The sequence below is a fragment of the Pelodiscus sinensis genome, chromosome 4 (genome assembly GCF_052426305.1).
Source record: "Pelodiscus sinensis isolate ZL-2025 chromosome 4, ASM5242630v1, whole genome shotgun sequence".
Classification (NCBI taxonomy): domain Eukaryota; kingdom Metazoa; phylum Chordata; order Testudines; family Trionychidae; genus Pelodiscus; species Pelodiscus sinensis.
Genome location: NC_143055.1, coordinates 28180857 through 28190634, shown reverse-complemented (window position 1 = coordinate 28190634; position 9778 = coordinate 28180857). Strand labels below are relative to the sequence as shown.

Genomic DNA, 9778 nt, shown 5'->3' with positions numbered 1-9778 from the left:
AAGCAGCCTAACTTTCCAATGTGTAGAGTCCCCACAACCGCCATTGATTTATACTGAAAATGAAATCCTGGTTCTGATATTAACTCCCACTGAAGAATTAGGCCTCGTTTTCCCCAATCTGTAAGAATAGAAATAGTAACATTTACCTACCCACATCAGAGTGGTATTGTATCGCTTATGTATTCTATACAATGTCAGGCTGTTGGATGGGGCTTTGAAACCCACAGATGAAAGACACTATAGGCATATAAAGAATAATTATTTATTTATGTATTTATTTGCAGCATAAAAAATAGCTTTTTGTGATGCCTTTAGTGGTGTATATGGAAGAACAGCAACGCTTATCTTCCCTCTATATGCTGACATCCTTTGGAGTTTTAGATGCAGATAATGGCAGGCGAGGGCATATAATAGGGTTGTGACTGACTCTGGAGATTCTAGATCGGTACTCAGAATAACTGGCACTTCTGTTTCCTGGGGAAAAAAAAGGAAAAGGAAAGGTTACTAAATCTAAGCCAGAGCTAGTGTCATTACCTTAACAGCAGCAGCCTTGGCAGCATATTTATACCCTCTTTCAATGTAGCAGCAGTACTCTCACTCCTGTTAGGGTGGGCATGTCCCGGATACATTCTTTGTTAGGATTAAGCAGTTTTGTAGAAGCACTGCTGCCCACAGCACCTCATAGCTTTGATGTAAGTGGAACAGGAAGCTGGAAATCTCCATAGGAGCTGATGTGCAGAGAAAAGCTGGATCAGTAAAGATAGGATTTCTATTGTTAGAACTTTGTGGGTGTTAAATGAACCTGCTTTGGAGGCATGCCAATAGAGGAGACGCAGGAAAGTCTGATGAGAGATACCAGGCATAGAAGTTAATTGTGTTTGGTGGGTGGAGGACAAACTAAAATTAAACCATTATCAAAGAAAAGCCTTGGACAGTTTGTTTTAAAACAGAGTTAATGGCTGGAGCCTGAAGCAAACCTAATTAAAAGGGAAAGAAAACAAATCATGAGGATAGCTGTGTATGCAGTGGATGTTTTATATATGGATTTTCTGTTGTTCCAAAGTCTACTATTGTGCCTAAGTAAGTCAGGTATATAACAAGTTTTCATACCAGTTAAGAGCACTTTAAATTGGATTGAATATCTAAACAGGGTTGCTTATTTTGCTAAGTCACATCACTTATGGAAAATAGCCTTCTCTGTGATGTGGATCTAATTTAAAGGACCCAAGTCCTTTTAACTCAGTTTAAGGGTCCTTTTAAAACTTGATAACTACCACCACCTCAGCCAGAATTTCTGGTCTCACTGAATACCTTCCCTTGGCACCCTTTCTATACAATACTTCCTGAAGAACAAGCACTGAGAATGAAAACGACTTTAGTGGAGGAAAGGGAATGCTGCATCAACTTGGAAAAACACAGTGTATATTTAAATGAATGATAAGTAACACTCCTCCATCATTTCTGGTTATTGTGGCAGGAGTTCATTAACTCAGTTCCATACATGCTGGTAGAAATGTTCAACAGGTAAATGTCTTCATACCACAGAACTTTCCTCATCCACTAAATCATACTCATGATTAGGTGTCAAGGATAGCATAGTCCCAGAGTCCTAGGGTGTGCTCCATCAGCCCTATCTCTAGTCCTTTGGCAAGTGTGGCCTGATACTGGCCTGACACTCCACAGCCTGCAAGGGGATACTAAATTGTGATATATTGTTCTGTTACTAGGCATCACTGTGTGTAAAATACCTTATTTAACCTAACCCCAACCACACCTAGCAGAGCGTTAAATGATCTTATGGTGAACACCTCTGGTATCTATCTGACTAACAAAGAAGTTCTGTAGCCAGTCCCTATCTGGTACAGTAACATAACAATGTATCTGAAGTAAATTAGAGTCAGAGGAGGAGAGAAACAGGAAGGACAAAGCCATGATGGTTGCAGACAGAAGGAACAGCAATAAAGATTGCAGGATTTCATCAACAAGCCACAATTCAGTACCCCAGAAAATTCAGCTTTGACAAACCTTCACAATGGGCAAAAGGGAAGCAGTAGTTAGCAGGATTTTGAATTGCAGACAAACTCCACAAAGAAATTGGAATTACATAGTATCTTCTTTAATTTATGTGTTGGGGAAGCAGAAAAAGTATGTCTTTAGATCCCTGGACTTTACTGAACACAATCTTTCCCCAAATAATTCCAAAAAATCTCTACAACTTCATCCTCCATGAATCAATCCCAGATACACAAACAAGGGAACCCAGGAAGAATCGTCCTATCTGGCATGACACTTATCATCATAGGAATATCCGCAATCACAAAAACCATTCTCAAACCATTCACCACATAAAGGGCCAAATTCCTTCAAGACACTACTATCTTCTACCAAAACTCTACAATATCAACAACCTCCCTTAGAATACCATCCTTGACCTGATGGATGCCATCTCCCTATATACCAACATCCTTCACTATTACAGCATCACTGTTTGCCTCAGATAACTACAATATAATGAATAAGTCTAAGAAATCCATCCTAAACATAATGCCAAACTCATCCATTTCATTCACACCACCACAAACTTCACATTTAACAGCAAACACTTTGTCTAACCAATGTGTCTCGTTACTGGATCTTGAGGGGAGCAACCAGATCACTGATGCACCTATAGGTGGGGGTGCTGGCCCCAACAATGGTATAAAAGGGGGCCATGTGGGGTATTGAATGGGAGCTTATTGTTTGCTGATCCTGTGTACGCTATTTATGTGAGTGTATAATGTCTGTGTGTAGGTAGGAATCTGTAATCTGTGTGAAAGCTGAATATTTCTCTGAATGTGGTTGAGCATTGCTATGGACAGACTGATTAGCGAGGCCCTGTGGGACAATGGCACTCAATGGGCCAAGGACATACCTAAAGCATGAGGGTGGAGACCTAAGAGCTGCCAGCAGAGAGAGGCTGAGGGCCAGGTGACTGGCTGCATACAAGAAGAGGCCAGGAAGGAGGTATAAAGAGGCCATATGGTCGATGCCATTTTGTTCTCAGCTCAGCACTTCATCCCAGAGGCAGCATTGCAGGGATCGAAGAGCCCGGAAGACCTGTGAACCCATCCTGATGCTAGGATGCGCAACAAGAACTTTTAAACCAGCGGCTGTAACATCTCTGCTAGAGCCTGCATCGAGGACTGGGAGATTCGGTGCATGTAATATACTATTCTTTAACAACCTTGCTCTTATGCTTTTCCTTCTTGTGATAATAAACCTTTAGATATAGATTCTAAAGGATTGGCCCAGCGTGATTTGTGGGTAAGATCCAGAGGGCAAATTGACCAGGGATCTGTGGCTGGTTTCTTGGAACCGGACAGAACTTGTTCTGGGTAAGTGGGATTGGGTGCTAGGACCCCCCCACCTGTGTATAGGCCCGGGGCCATCTGGGGCACGGATATTGCTGGGGTGTCGGAGGGATTTTGCTCATGATGCTTCAGGCAGGCTGCTGAAGCGCTCTGTGGGACTGGTTTGTGGCCTGTTTGGAGAGGTCACCAGTCTGGGGGCTGTAAGGAGCCCCGGATTTGAGCAATTCACCCTGAGCGGACACCCTCAGCTGTGCCAAGACACGGCCCATTCCGTCACACCATGGCAATAGCCAGGGGTACTAAGATGGATTTCCAATATGCCAATTCCTTCCTTGGGCAACCCTGATAAAGAATTTTTGGAAAACTGCACAACAAAACAATGATATCGCTAAAGTACATTGATGATATTTTCATCTTCTTGATAAACAACCTAAACTTTCTTAGGGTATGTCTACACTATAGCATTATTTCGAAATATCTAATTTTGAAATAGTTAATTCAAAATAGATTATTTTGAAATAATGTGTCTACACACAAAATGCATTTCGAAATAGCATTTTGTTATTTTGAAATAGCGCGTCCACACTGAGTGGATGCTGAATCGCATTTAAGGCTGGCCGGAACCAGTTCCGGCAGGGCACCAGGTCAGGACTTACTGTTCGGGGATGCTGCCTGAGGCTAACTGAAGTCTGTGCTTAAAGGCCCCCCGCCCCTCACCCCCGGACAGCCAGTTCTCAGGTTTCCCTGCTTGCTTGACTACCTCGCTGAGGGACAGCAAAGCATTTTTGTCTCGGCATGCTCTGGTTGCCCTCACTTGGGACATCACAGCACTCTGAAACATGGAGCCAGAGCTGCCCCTGGGCACTCTGGTGCTTCGCTTGGACATGTTGCTGCAAGCCTGGCTGCACCTGCTGCAGGCTGCCATCCAGGAGTCCATCGGGGGGCTGTCAGTATCCAGGAGGCCCTGTGGGAGAGCTGCCACCCTGAGGAGCCACCTCAGGCTGGTCTTCCTGGTGTGCCCCACTGGGGGCTTGTGCCTCATTCCTCCCTTTCGTCCTTCCACTTACCCTTCCCTAACCCCCTTCCTGGTGTAAAATAAAATACACGTATTTTCATAAATACAAACTCTCTTTGTACAAATGCAAACGGGGGTGGGAGGGAGGGAGGTTCAGGGCTCAGGGTTGGGAGTCTCGACAGGCCAACTGTCTCCAGCACCACAGGTGCAGGGGCCTGGGGGATTGGGGAGGGTGTGGAGGAAAAAGCGGGAGGGGGAGAAGGAGTGAGAGGAGGAGTGGTAGCTGGGGAGGCAGCAGGCATGCTGGCAGATGGCACGGCCCTGGGCAAGCTGCTCCCGCCGGAGCTGCAGGTCTTCTTGCACCCAGTGCTGGAGGGTGCAGTGCAGGGCTTGCAGTGCCCCCACGTGCTGCTGCTGGTACCTCTCCACTCCGTGAGTGGTCCTGCGGAGCCCTCCGGTGCGGGTGCATATCCTGGGCAGGGTGGTGCACTGTGCACGTGCAGCTGGTGTGGCTGTGGAGAAACAAGAGAAGTGGTCAGTTCTCCTTGGGGACACAGTGGGTGAAGCGCAGCCTGCCTCTGCAAGGTGAGGATGACAGTGCCCTGCACCATCAAAGCCGATGCGCTTGCACTGAGGCCATGTTCGGAATGTCCCAGGGAATGGGAGCTACCTCAAGACCACACCCATGCCCCTGTGCTATATATAGTGTGGGGGGGAGGGAAGGATGTCCCCTTCCTCTGTGTAGAGTGGCCTTGTGAAGGGAAGGCATCCTGCTGTGTCCCACCTCAAAGTCAGGAGAACGTCATGTCTCTTCACACATGCATGCAGCTAACAGGTTAAGGCCCCTGTGAGGCAGTCAGCTGGGGCCACATGCCCAGGGTGGTGCGGCACATACTCGCACATGCACGGATTGCTGTGTGATCCATGGACAGCAAGACCCACATGTGCAGTCCCTGGTTTCCGTTCCCCTCCCTCCCCACACATAAGAGAACAGTGACAGCACTCACCTGTTGTTGCCTCCCTGGCCTCGGATGACACCGGCGACAGGCCCGCTTGGGTGGTTCAGGGGCCCTGGCTGCTCAGCACCCTTCTCCTGGTCTGCTGTGGCTCCTGGGTCTCCTCCTTCTCCTCCTCCTCCTTCCCGAAGCCCTGGTCAGGGCCCTCTGCTGCAGGGTTGACCATCACCTGGGGGGCATGGCTCATCCCGCCCCCCAGGATGCGGTCCAAGGCATTGAAATACGGGCAAGTGTCTAGGTCAGCCCCAGGTTGGGAGCTGCCCCCTGTGGCCCTGGCATAGGCCTGCCGCAGCTGCTTGATTTTCATCCGCACTTGCTCCTGGGTGCAGATGTGGCCCTTGGTGGCCAGGCTGGCAGCCATCTGGCTGTAGATGGCCACGTTCCTGCATCTAGTGTGGAGATCATGAACATTGGAGGCCTCCCCACAAATCTCAATCAGGTCCATGATCTCCGCACTAGACCAGGAAGGCGCCCGCTCTTTGCGGCCCCTGGCAGGATCTTGGGAGCTGGGGGACTGGTCCTGGGAAGCAGTGGAGGGCTGGCTGCTGGTGGCTTGCTGGCTCATATTGGGCCACTGAGTCAGGGGCAGTGACTGCTGGCTCTGGGCTGGCAGACCTGGAGCTGGCACAGGCACTGTGGCCAGACTCTACCCCTTTAAGGGCTCTAGGGACGGAGGGGAGGGAGAGGAGTTTTCCTGGTTGTGCCCAGAGTGGCCACCAGGGCACCCTGGGAAGGGCTGGAGGCCCCCAATTTTGAAATAAGCATCTATACAGCGCTTATTTCAAGTTAGCTATTTCAAATTTGGCGTTACAGTGAGCCCTCGCTACTTCGCGGTTCGACCATCGCGGATTCACGACTTCGCGGACTTTTTTCCCAGCCTCAGAAACAACGTTTTTCCGCCAGCAAAGGATGGTTCGCGAAGTTTCAGAAACGCTTCGGCCTGAAAAGCGTTTCCCTGCATGGCGAGGCTGCTTCCGCTGACACTACCGCTGCTGAAACTTACGCGAATGAGACATTTAAGAATATTATCACTGAAGGTGGATACAAGCCCGAACAAGTGTTTAATATGTTTTAGTTTAGGGTACTGTAGTACATGCATTAAGTGTTCTGTACATTAAAGGGTGGTTTGTTAACAGTACTACGTAAAGGGAGGGTTTTAAAAAATATGGTGTCCCTACTTCGCGGATTTTCAGCTATCGCGGTCGGGTTTGGAACCTATCTACCGCGATAAACGAGGGTTCACTGTATGCAGTGTAGACGCACCCTAAGAAACATGGACTTAACAGAAACACTGATTTTATGGATCATTATAACAATTTGCAATATTCCTTACTGTCTGCTAGTCCTTATTAGCCCAACTCATTTAAAGAGTTCCCTACAACATGCAAGAAATTGTTATACTTCACGATTTATTCAGCCTTGTATTTACCTCATCCTGGTTATCTTCTCCATACCTGAGGAAGAGTTCTGTGAAACTAGAAAGCTTGTCCCTTCAATCAACAGAAGTTGGTCAATAAAAGATATCTCCTCATGATCCTTCTCTCTGTAAATTAAACAGTCTCATTCTTTTCAATCTCCTCTTATGGGGAAATCTTTTTATATCCATAGTCATTTCTTTTGCCTGTCTTTGGTCCCCTTCAATTTCTACCACATCTTGAGCTCAGTACATTATTCAAAAAGAGTATGTTTATATGATGTTTTATATACTGGCATTATCTTATTATGAGTTTTAGATTATCTTCCATACTTTATGCATCTTAATATTTTATTTGCTCTTTTGACTGCCCCTGCAGACTGAGTTCAGCTTTTCATCAAATTAGGCACAATGATGCCCTTGTCTCTTTCCTGGGAAGTTACACATTTTGAACCCAGCAGTGTATATCAGTAGTTCAAATTATTCCCTTCAGTGTTGTCCGTGACAGTTGTTGGTACTTCATCAGAGAACATTTCAGGGTGTTTCTGTTGATCCCTGCAGCCTCTTGGAAACAAGCCAATACTATCTGGTGATCAACAATTATATAAGATGTCACAGAAAGGTCCAGCAGGATGAGTATAGTATCCTTCCCTCCTCCTTTCCTAAAGAGAAGAGGGTATCCTCCAGAGCAATATGTGCTGTATCTGTATGTGCTGTATCATGCTGTAGCATGCCCCAGCTTGAAGCCAGTCTAAGTGGGAACCAAAATACTGGAAGATGAAAGCTGACACTGAATGGACTTCTCTATTTACCTACTTGAAAAAGAGAAGGTAAGCAATTGGCTGTAGTGTTTTAGGTCTTTAATAGTGAGCAGTAACTTCTTCAGTACTGGTGGGACTAATGCATGTTTTCTGGGGGGTGCATAGTAGATTCTCATCACCAAAAGAAGTGCTCGTATTCACTGTTAACAGGAGTCCCAAGTGGCAGAAGAAGGGCAGGGTCAGAGACCCAAGTGGACTTTTATCATGACTTCTTATGTAAATGTGTCAAATTCTTGGAAGAAGAGCATTGGGTTTTGATCCTGTTGTCATTGGCCAGTGGGATGTAGATTCTAAAGCGCCCTTTTGAAAATGAGATTTTTGCTGAGTGCCATGATGCCTACAACACTTTAAAATACTGGCCCTTAATTTTCTGTGCCCATCTGTAAACTGGGAATATTATACTTCATTACCTCAGAGGGATGATATGAGCAAAAAAATTAATAACTTATTGCCAGGTATTCAAATGCTCTGTTGATGTGGGCCATATCAATTGATTCTCCTCCTTTGGCATGCGAGAGATGCAGTAACCCTGTGTTGCCCAAAGTTTAGGTGCTGAAATTCTGTCTGACTATAATGCAACCTTCACAAGGGAATGAAGTTCTTTATGCCCTTCCCTGACTGCAAATTCTTACATGGATCCAGCACTATCAGGCTCGTAGGCAGGGAACTCTTATTGATTTGAATCTTAGTAGGGAGTGAGCTACAGGACTTTGTCCTAGGAAGATTAAGATCTTCTCAATGAAGTCAAAGAAAGCTTTGCCAGTGATTTAAATGGGAGAAGGTTTTCATTAGAATACTTGGGAATTAATAGTCCAAAGAGTCTCATAAGAGTTAATGCATATGAGCACTCATCGTGTGCAAGGGCTACAAACCCCCAATGTTTACCTTATTTATATTATTTGCCATTTTAAAATCAAGCCCTCTAAAATAATTATCTAACAAAGACTACTTGTATAGGCAAGGCATGTTGGTCTGAGGAAACTATCAAACAACCTTTCCATAAGAAAGGAGAAAACCCTGTTTCTTTGCAAATTTGAGTGAAGGTAGATGCAAAAAGGAGAGTCTGTATGTCATGCTCTGGAAAATGGAAGTGTTTGCAACAGAGCTCAGCGTAGAATCCAAAAAGAATAATTTATCTGCCAAATTTTGTTGTTCTGTTCATGAATTATCCATGAACAGCTAAGTGTTTTTCTCATTTTTATTTGTCCTTCAAAATGATGAGCCAAGTATATTCAGCTAGTATTTCTTGGCTTGTAGATTGGTTGTAAGTGGTTGCTTGCAAAAATTTGACATGTATTGCTTAGTTTTGATCAGCCACCCAGTAAAGCTGGTTGAAAATTATAAAATGATGGGATTTGAAGAGTTTTCATTGAAAAGATTGTTATCTTAGGCTGTGTCCAGACTCAGGTTTTTTTTCGAAAATAGTAGCCTTTTTTTAAAAAAAAACTTCACCTGCGTCTAGACTGCAGCCGCGTTCTTTTGAAATTAAATCGAAAGAACGCGGCTTTTCTTTCGACGGCTGTAAACCTCATTTCACGAGGAAGAACGCCTTTTTTCGAAAGTGCTCTTTTGAAAAAAGGTGTTCTTGAATGCCAACAGGGCTTTTTAGAAAGAGAACATCCAGACTCACTCGCTGCTTTCTTTCAAAAAAGCGGCTTGCTTTTTCGAAAGTACTGCTTGCAGTCTAGACGCTCTTTTTCGAAAGAGGCTTGTAGTCTAGACATAGCCTTATTGAAAAACTGAAATCCTTCATTTTTGCTTGAAGACTGAAATTTCAGCCGAAAACTACTCCATACCCCCCAAAAATTGAAACCAGATCTTCATATATAAAACCAAATTTTTGAGGAAACAGACTTTTGATGAAAATTATATTTTGTCAAAACCTTTGTCCACTGGACAAGGTTTTAACAGAAAGTTTTCAACCATGCTATGCCAACTGTTTTTCTCACTTCACTCACAAAGGCTACATCTAGACTATAGGCTTCTTTTGGAAGGAGCTTTTTTAGAAGAGATCTTCCGAAAAAACGTCTTCTGAAAGAGAACATCCACACTGCCAAAATGCATCGAAAAAGCAATCTGCTTTTTCGAAAGAGTGTCCAGACTGAATGGATGCTCTCTCACATGTAAGCTGTGATTGCTATGGATGGAATGGCCACCAGGGC

The 9778-nt window shown here is 45.1% G+C and overlaps 1 long non-coding RNA gene across 2 annotated transcripts in view; it reads right to left on the bottom strand.

The window, feature by feature from the left end:
- Positions 1-248: 248 nt before the first annotated feature.
- Positions 249-9778, bottom strand: part of LOC112546628 (uncharacterized) — a 136142-nt gene continuing 126612 nt past the window's right edge. For both annotated transcript variants that reach the window (XR_012904368.2, XR_012904367.2), the window contains one exon: positions 249-474. This is a non-coding gene — a long non-coding RNA (uncharacterized LOC112546628). The remainder of the gene's footprint in view (positions 475-9778) is intronic.